At 44.2% G+C, this 7,250-nt stretch overlaps 1 pseudogene; it reads right to left on the bottom strand.

Annotated features, from left to right (window-relative positions):
* Nucleotides 1-1,355: 1,355 nt before the first annotated feature.
* On the bottom strand, nt 1,356-3,827 carry LOC148903846 (uncharacterized; annotated as a pseudogene).
* Nucleotides 3,828-7,250: the final 3,423 nt, after the last annotated feature.

Consider the following 7,250-nt stretch of genomic DNA (forward strand, 5'->3'; position numbering starts at 1 on the left):
TTAATTCTCCATGTCTGTTTCTTTCCCTTTAAATTAGTATCAGCAAAGAAATACAGGCGATCCCAAAAGTCACTCTACAAAAATGTTTGTTTCCGTTTACCATCTTTTTGACTACTTTATGGAACTGGGTTTTGCAATGGCAGAGACGTAAAGTTACAAAGTAAAAATACTTTGTGAAGTAGAAATATGGGGTATACATACTTATTTATGATTTTGGATTTGGATGCAAATATTTGGACTTTGTAATCCTTTCCCAGAATAAATAAAACATTTTTGTACTTTCAGCTCATCTCACTACTCATGTTGGATGTTTTTTTAGGCTGTAGGAAAAAGAGTACATGGGGAAAGTCATTAAAATGGCATAACTGTACATGTTTTTATGTTCCTGTTGTGTTTCTTATTTTGCTTTGTGTTGACTGTTGTGAAACGCTTTGTTACAGCCGCAATGGTTTTTAAAGCGCCATATAAATTAGGATGTATTGTATTGTAAAAACATTTAGAATTATTCAAAATTTTTAGTTTAACTAGTTTAACTAAACTTTAATGGCCTTACGACATAACTAGCTGTTCATCCAGAGCAGAGATACAACAGAATGAACACAGTATATCTTGGGAATTTCCATGCTAACAGCTCCTGGAAGACCATGTAAGGTCGAGATTGGCCTCTCATCACCATCGGGAGCTCCGTGAGGCAGACAGCTGAGAGGATCGAGGGATAGAAAAGGGGGGGGAGAAGGGGCAAGGACATCACTTTTCTGATTTTACATCCACATACACGCCGCAGTGGATCTGTCCGCTGAGATTGCAACAGACACTTGACGTGCGACCAACCAGAGCGGACTGGAGAGCACGGAGAGAAGAGATCAAGCGTGAGTGAAAGCAGAAGAGAAGAGCGCACAGCAAAACGAGAGGGAGAACCGAGTGAATGACAGACAACATGCTTATGGGAAGAGGCGGGTGTAATGGGGTGTGAAGTGGAAGACCTCGGGGGACAGCGAAGGAGACCATCTGCCTGTCACAACGGTGCTTTACCACTCCTTGCTTAAAGTCTCAATCAGGCTGTCACGTCACACAAAACACTTCACTCACATCAAGAGGGGAGACGAATCACCAAGAAAGTAGCTCTCTCACACACACACACACACACACACACACACACACACACACACACACACACACACACACACACACACACACACACACACACACACACACACACACACACACACACACACATCCTCCTCTGTCAGAGTCACCAGCCATTGTGCACTGCTGTTATGTGAGACTTCTCCCATATGCCTTTACAGTATCTTTCAGTTTCCAGCCAAGGAGGATCTGCTATGCTATTAGAACCCTTACACATTCGCACATTGTGTTGGCTCATTCTCTTTCGTGTACCTTTTTAGGCGACTGGTCTTAGCCTCCGACCGTCTTTTCCAAGGTGAGTAACGAATCTCATGGCTCCCACGGTTGCTCTGATAGCAAAGCATCTCTAGGATCACTGATGCTGAAGTGTATATCACCTCATTGGTTTCAGTGATCGTTCCACCCTCAGTACTGCATTCACAGTTTCCATTAGACTTTCAGGTGGTAGTTCACATAGCCGTTGTGATCGTTTTTTCGGGTGCCCAGTTTTCATTCTTACCATGAACTTATCTCTCAGGTCAGTTGCTGCCTCGATCAGCATTTAATTCATTGGGGCTTGCCGCCCAATCTCTAGTCTAGCCTCCTCCTCTGATCTGGCATATTGGGGCCCTTCACCATGGAATTTGTGTTGTACCTCATCAATCTCAAATTGTGATAACAATTGCCGTTTGTAGATGTTGGAACATTGAGCTACTAATTGTTTCGTGGTCAACCGTGACTGGGTTTCGAAGTAACCCTTCAGCCCACATTCTCTGCATGTAACCCCGGTGACTAGGGTTGCTTGAGTAGTAGCATTCCAACAGAGCCATGTTATCGCATCTTGCCCACCTCTGCTTTGTTCTAGTAGCCAATTTTCCATCGAGGTGCTCTGGTTCCCCAGCCTCTGATGTATTATCCAGAAGGGTCTTGTCCAAGGACCCACACTGGATGAAGTTATGTGTTTATACAGATTCACAGACACACACCAGCCATTTCTGGATTTAAGATATCATGACGACTAGTGTAATAAAAAAAATGCAATAGGTGAACAAAGTGAAATTGAGGTTCCACTGTATGTGCATCACAACCACATAAAATGTGCCCATTCTTTGTCGCCTGTGCCCAACATCAGATTGTCGGGATCACATCTGTCTGCAGTGTGTGGCCAGGCTGGCGACAAGCTATCTGGCTGTTGTTACTGTGGCTGGGTATTCTTCTCGACACTATTGAAACAGATTTGGTAATGGGTTGAAAGTGATCGTTCGTTCCTGGTTCATGGCTGCTCAGAGTGTTGATAGCAGAGGATGGTTAAATCAGCAGGAAGCCAGGTGTTGAACAAAATAAGTTAGTTTAATCTTGTAGACAGCAGGGCATCATGGGGTGTCGGCCGAGGAGGGACAGAAAGAAAAGAGGAAGGAGGAAGAACCCGTAAGACCGCTGAGAGAGCATTATAAGACGGACACAATAGGATGTGACGTAATAGGATGTGACATCATGTAAAGGAAGGCAGGATATGGCGTATCGGGAAGTCCAAAACGTAAAGAAACGATGCGAAACGATGTTTAAAGATGTTCGTATCGTGAATTACCCCAACATTTGGAACATTAAACAAGACAGTTTTCGCGCTCATTCGACAGACAAAAGTGTCATTCTGAAACTTTTGAATAAATGCTGCTTTCCATTTGTGTAATTCTGTTCAATACAACCTGATAGGTTGTTTTGTAAACGCATTCATGGTATCGCTTCAAAATATGACAACCAACTTTGGAAAGCAAAACTTTTGACCTGCGTATCAAATATATGACAAAAGTGAGCTAGAGGAGATTAAGAAATGTCACCCCCCCCCCCCCCCCCCACCCCTATTTGCTTCTGTTCAACCATGCATCCACCCGTGGCGTCTGCTGCAGGCTCTGTTTTTGTTGCCTAATTACATCCCTGCCGTCGGCTTGGCCTCTTCACATGTCCACCTGAGGACCGTGATAAAAACCAGTAACACAGGAGGGGAGCCAAACTGCTTCTTAATTTTCCCTGACAGCCGCCTTTAAACACACGGGCCCAAATCCAGCATCTAAATTGAAAGCACATTGCTCTTCCAGGCAAATTAAGCACAATTAAGGCCACTGAGTTATGAGTATCTATCAGTGTGCAATGTTTTCATAAAAATCACAGCGCTTCAGATCAAAGCCCCTCGACCCCTCGGCTTAATTGCCTCATTAAGCACTCGAATGTCTTTGTGCTACAGGCATCATAAATGCGGGTCTGCTCATTTCTTTTGGGAATTACACTAAAAGACGCCCTCCCACCCCCATTCGACTAATCGCTTCCACGTTTTCAATAAAGGTTCATCGGTTTTACGGGGGAGAACAAAATGTGATTTTCTGGCATTTATGGAGCACAGTTGGGCAAAGGCCCTTCAACTGGGAATGTGACTTATGATTTTGTTGCGTCTGGTACAAACCTGCGACAATGTTTTTGCTACTCTGCAACACGTGTTACAAAGACCGCCGCCTCTTGGGAAGCGACCCGAGGCCCCGCCATCATTGTCACTGTTTGCTTTCGAGTCCGAGGTGTGGCATTTGACACATCAGAGCAAGTGAAAGGAATAAGGTGTCACCACCAGGAACCGGCAAATCGCAAGACAGGAAGATGATTGTGCGCAGCTGAATCGAGACCCACATACCCACCCCACGCTCCGCCCTCATCATCGCAAAACGCAGTCCGAGCATGGCTGTTTTTTAATTTAATCTTATAAATGAGGTGCTCACTCAAGAGAGAACATGCTGTTTCAATTTGGGAAGGCTGCTTTATTGGGGGGGACAGTGACACAAGGGGAAGGAGGGGGCAGTGCTGGTAGGGCAGGGGAAGAGGAAAAAGATGGCGGCACGGAACATTTGTTAGTAATCCCATTCCACGTACCATATGGCTTCATGACCATTACGCGGGAGAGAAGACTTCAGTCAGTCTGAAAATAAGGAGCTACTTAGCCCCGTCCAAACTGACCCCAAATGAGATGTGTTTGTCTGTGTGTGACAGTGTTAGTGTTATTGCCCTGCTCTTACATTCTTTGCGGTCGCCTTAGATTGAGCTTGCAGCTGCGCATGGTTTCGTGTGCGTGACATACATGGAGCAGCCTTGCTGTGACTGTGTGCTTGATAGAGATCGGCCCTTTTCCCAAAGACTGATTAGAATGGAAGAGAGTCCTGAGTCATTATTGGAGAGAGTGAGAAAAACAGAGACAGAGGGAGAGAGAGAGGTGGGGTGGGGGGACATGGGGCGGTCAACAGATAGAGAGATAGAGAGAAACAAAGTGAGAGAGGGGGAGAGAATGATGGGGAGAGATTGAAACAGAGAAAGAGATGGAGGTAGAGAGACAGAGAGATAGAAGAAGAGAGAGTGGGAGTTAGAGGGGTGAGAGAGACAGACAGAAATAGGGAGAGCAATGCGAAGAGAAAGAGATAGAAACAAAGAGAGAGAGACAGAGATAGAGAGAGAGAGCAAGAGAGAGAGAGAGAGAGAGAGAGAGAGAGAGAGAGAGAGAGAGAGAGAGAGAGAGAGAGATAGAAACAGAGTCAGTAGACAGATTGGGAGAAAGAAGTGAGAGAGACAGAAAGACAGAGAGCAATGGGGAGAGAGAGAGAAAGAAAGGGAGAGGGAAACAGAAAGAAAGAAAGAAAGAAAGAAAGAAAGAAAGAAAGAAAGAAAGAAAGAAAGAAAGAAAGAAAGAAAGAAAGAAAGAAAGAGAGCAATGGAGAGAGAGAGGGGGGAGAGAGAGAGAGAGAGTAAGGAAAAGAGAGAGTGCAATCACGAGAGAGAGAGAAGAATGAAGGCTCCTAAGGCAGCTCCATTCACATGTGAAGATGAGTGATAATGCACAAGCAAGCAGGACCCCTGGCTGGGTTCATTGGCCCCTAAGTGCTGCTTTGCCGAACACGTCCCTCCCTTATCTTGCCCTGACAGCAGTCATAGAATATGCATGGTTCGATTAGCATACAAGGTAATGGCACCCTTGAGGGAGGGCACTGACATCAAACTTTAAGTAGAAATCAAAACATTGGCGAAGGCAGAAGCCGAATAAAAGGTTACTGTCACTCAGGCACAAACATGGCCCGAGGACTCGACGGTGGCCGCGCGTAAGGTATGCCGACTTTATGGCTTTCGTGCGCGTCTGTGCACAGACGGACGCCGACAAAGAAACACTTTAATTGGCTGGCCTCATCACACACACATGCACACACACGTGTTTAACTGCGAATGAAAGGACTGCGTTTAGCATTACACAAGGGCATGCACAAAAAAAACATTTATGTACTACTAATAATACTAAGAATAGTCATAATATTACTACTACTACTACTAATAATAATAATAATAATAATAAATAAATAATTGAAAAAATAATGAACATGCTCCTTTGGGCAGCCCACTTTTTATTAAAAAAAAAATCTCACAGCTTTGCTGGCTAACAGACCTCCAAACAAAAACATTGTTTTGAAGACAATGAAAATTATTAAAATTGTGTCGTTGCAGCTGCTCGTGAATATTACGATGAATGCATCGCCGCTCAGGCATAATCAAATCTATATTTGAATAAGAATACATTTCATAACATTGACATTTGGATCTCAAACCTTCTCAAATAAATACATAAACAAATAAACATGCAGATAAATAAATAAGTAGCTAAATAAATAGGTAGAAATGAATGAATGAATGAATGAATGAATGAATGAATGAATGAACCACTACCATAGAACTCCAACTTCAGATGTGGTTGCACTCAGTTGCAGGTCAGACAAACCCATTTAAGGCTCGCCTGCACCCACAGCATGAGAAAGCAATTTGCTGCTCCGCACACCATCACCCCAAAAAATGATAGCGAGAGGTCACGTCCGCGGAGAGCGCTAATTTATTCTAGTTGGACAGACCGGGGGAATGTTAGCTTTTCCACAAATTAACTTTTATTAAAGATATTAACCTTGAAGGACGAGGCAGAGGAAGTGGAGCCACAAAGGTTAAGAATTAACAGCAGTCGATGGCGAACTTTAAAATTCTGATTTTTTTTTTTTTATCATGTATGTTCTATGCAAAATCACCACTATTAAGGGAATAATATCAGTAATTGCATCCTCGCGGGTAATTATTGTGGTTATGGCATCCTCTTTGATGTGTGGCTCCGCCCCACTGTCAATATGAGCCATATGTGAACATGGAGGGGGGGGGGGGGTAAATTATGCTTATCGAGCTCTCGCAAAACATGTTATTCTAAAGTGAAATAAAGTTCAACGCCATGGGAGGCAAAGCTTGTTGGGGGAATGTCCCTCCCCCATGAGTAGCAGTTGATATTGTTAGAAAGTCCCTATGGATACCTCTCCACATTGATCTTTTCACAAATGCAGCAGGTGTCTTTGGTATGACCAGACGAGCATAGCTGCAGTTAACCTCGCCATTAGATTGGTGTCCACATGCAAAGACGGAATCATTAGTTACGGCTTAACTAGTATTGCCCCCATTTTTTTGTCTGCATGTCCCACACAATCCCCCACCTCTTTCCTCCCCAAATAAATGGAAAAATATTCACCGCCGTGGGCTAGTGCTGAACTTCTCCCTCTGCATTCAATTTGACGCAGAGCCGCTGTGATGTCACTGCAGCGTCCAAACAGGGAGACAAAGGAAAAAGGAGGAGGAGGCCAGCAAGCAACAGGCAAGACGAGATTGGCAACCTACAGACCTCCAAGGTCACACTTCTTCACCACAGTGCAAAGGAAAAAAAAATCCAATGACACGTTATGAATGTTTTAGTTAGCAGTCATTAATGCGGCCAGGCATCTGATTGGAAAAGAATATAAATGAGGTGGTGTCCAAAGACGGACTCCCTCCTGCACTACACTTTGCAGATACGCACTTACACGCACAGTGCCTCTGGGGGCAACCCCCCTTTCCCCCCTCCAAAAAAAAGTTGCCCAAAGGACCTGCACTTCATAATGCTAAACAAGAACCATTGATAGATTTGAGCGGCCGCCTATTTCAAGTCACCAGACAGGTTAAACATCTGGCTCTTTACATTTAAAGTTATTCAGTAATGCCGCTACACCCTCGTTTGATGGCTCAGATTACCTGTAAAATGT

Source organism: Hippocampus bargibanti, linkage group LG01 (assembly GCF_051943395.1).
Source record: "Hippocampus bargibanti isolate YZ-2025 linkage group LG01, ASM5194339v1, whole genome shotgun sequence".
Classification (NCBI taxonomy): Eukaryota; Metazoa; Chordata; class Actinopteri; order Syngnathiformes; family Syngnathidae; genus Hippocampus; species Hippocampus bargibanti.